This window comes from Microtus ochrogaster, chromosome 2, assembly GCF_000317375.1.
Source record: "Microtus ochrogaster isolate Prairie Vole_2 chromosome 2, MicOch1.0, whole genome shotgun sequence".
NCBI classification, from domain to species: domain Eukaryota; kingdom Metazoa; phylum Chordata; class Mammalia; order Rodentia; family Cricetidae; genus Microtus; species Microtus ochrogaster.
In genome coordinates this window covers 56,040,958-56,043,889 of record NC_022010.1, presented here as the reverse complement: position 1 = coordinate 56,043,889, position 2,932 = coordinate 56,040,958, and positions in this window count along the sequence as shown.

The window sequence follows — 2,932 nt, the reverse complement described above, 5'->3', positions numbered from 1 at the left end:
CATATAAAGGAGTCTATACTTAATAGATAAAACTTGAAAAGAATCTTCCAAAACACCTCATGGCTTTTAAGTGATGTCTATTTTGATAGTTTATCAGTGCGTTTGGATCTTTATCTCTTCACAACTGGCAGTACTAAAAGCACTCTTAGCCAAGACTTTGCCATGGGATCTCACTCTTGTTTTTATTCTAGTAAAGAATTGAAAGAAACCAGAGTCAGAAATGCATTGCTCAGTGACAGTCTGTATTGCTTTGTGTTTATAACTTATCCAATAGCTAGACTTTTTATCTCAAACCATCCTACCATAATCATGTACCATTTAATCTGAAAACTGTAATTTCCATGTCAATGCACACAGTTAAAGAGTTTGCTGCATTCTTAGAAGTGATTCTTTGTATACTTGGAACAGCTTTTGAAACACAAACTTTAAAACACAAACTTCTGGTTTTATGTTGAATGACAAAAAGTAAGACAAAACTTGGCAAAATGCAAATGATCTTCACAACCCCCCAAAGAGCTGCTCACACAGCTCCCGCTCTCTTGTTGACTCAGTTACTTTCGTAAATCATAAAGCAACTTTATTTTCTGTAGTATTTCCTCCAGGTGTTCAAAAAACAGCAGTCACAAACTTAGATGCAATAGTGTAGGTAACATCAGCCCCTTCTTAGTTCTAACTTTTTTGACCCTCACCCAAATAATATTCCATAGCCTCTACAAGAAGCACCACTGCACATCTAAAAAAACTGTCATTCTAACGTATGTGCTTTCCTCACTAATGCTATTGCTAGCCTACACACGACTACTCTTTACAATCAGTCTGAGTACATGTTAGAAAATGAACAGTTCCTAGATCCTGCCCTTAACGTGCTGAATTCAGATCCCACAGAGCAGTGGCCAAAATGCTATTTTGAGAACAATACAAACTTGGTTCTGACACATGGGATTGAAAGGATGGTTAGAAATCGACTGTTGGAGTTGGTGAATTTTTGAGATGTGGGATCAAATATTTGGCACTCACTAGTTACCATGCCTTTTAAATTCTTAGAGACTAAGGTAGACCCAGGGATACCTCACACAGCTTGCCCTCTTAGATGTGCTTACTCTTAGGTCTGGGGATGGCAGACAAGTCTCAGATATTAATTCCCTCAGTGAGTTCTCCATTGAGAAGCACTTTACCCAAGGACATGGTGTTCTTGATGCCCCGCATGCAACAGTGGACCAAGAAAAGTGTACAAAGCATTGGTATTTTCATGCAACATAGAATGCTGCTGGGATGTTCTTGCTCTAAAAATCGAGATATAAATGAATCATTGAATTGGCCAAGGTTGTCAGACCTGTACTACAATTTGATTTTTCCATGTCCTGCTTCGTCTCTGTGCTTAAACAGACATGTATTGAAGTGTTAGTCTAATTCATCTTTATAAAAAAATCGGGACTCAGATATAGGGTAAGAGCCTAAATGATCAAAGAAACAGGGAGCATCAACCAGTGGCCTCCTCCATCTACCTTTCCTGTCCTAAAGGGCTAAGGTTCTCTCTCTCCTCTGCCTTCCTGTTTCCTGTCTCCTCTCTGTCTACAGTCCTCCAAGCCTCTATGGTTAATTTAGGTCAGCTAGTGGCTGACTTTGCCCTCTAACTCCAAGCAAGCTTTATTTGTCAGAACAAAATAAAACTATCATACAATATTTCACCTTTTTGTCTAAATAAAAAGCAAAGGTTTTACTAACCTAGAAAAACTATATATAATAAGTACAATACCTATATACAAATGTATACAGGGAAGAATTACATTAACAACATCTAGTCCATTTGCATTAGGCAAATTTAGAGAAAATACTTCATTATTGATCTTGGTGAGTCCAACGTTTTGGACCTAATTCACTTCTTACTAACCCGAAACTATCTTTTTATGTCTCTCAACCTTATACACTTTACATCTCTTTTGTGAGTCTCCTTCCCAAATTTGGTAACAAGGAAAACTATAACAAGGGAAGTCTTTAGTGCCCTCATAGACCGGAGAAGGAAATAATATTACCTGCATACACAGGAAGTACAAGCAAGCGACTTCCAAAAATGTGAGAAATCACAAACAGCTGACTGCCTCAACACCCAAAGTTCCTCTGTAACATCCTTCTTCAGCCTTCAGGCCTAGAATATCTGACAAACTTTTCTGGCAGGACTTTTGGGGGACTATTCCACCTTGCCTTGGCACATTTAGGCAGCCACTTTCATTTGTGTCCTGCTTGTTCAGTTTGAACAGTAACTATCAGCAATTGAGGCAAAACAGTTTCCTGCCCCATGGCTAACTTTGTCGATAAAGAAAGTAAACTCCATATGGAGTTTTTGTTGATTCCCATCATCTTCTCTGAAGTAGACTGGTGCTTCCAGGTGTGGAAATGACTCATTATCTCTCTCTCTCTCTCTCTCTCTCTCTCTCTCTCACACACACACACACACACACACACACAAATTTATGTTATTAAAACATCTTAAATGCCATATTCTGTAGATCACTGAAGTGTTAGAAGAATACCTGTCTATTTAAAATATATCTATTTAAAACATACTTAATATGACTTTAAGTTTGATTGTAATAGGTGACAGACTATTAACCTGCATTTCTATTCAGAGTCCGTAACTATATTAAAAGTTTATGAAAAATCTAATAATACCATGAAAATAGCATATAAGTCTGACTTTTGAACAGAATCATAAAGACTTTGAGCCACTTTACTTAAATTCCCTGATTTATAATTTGTCTTTCCTGATTTGTTTGCATCAGTATAGAATGTAGGAGCACCATAAATTGTTGTTCCTCATTCAATATGAAGAAGGATCCAGTTAGTTCTTTTTACAAGCTGAATTCTCCTGCTTGTGAGAATTTTGTTGCTACACTCTGCCAAAAAATTTCTGGAAGCTCTTTGCAAATGTTCA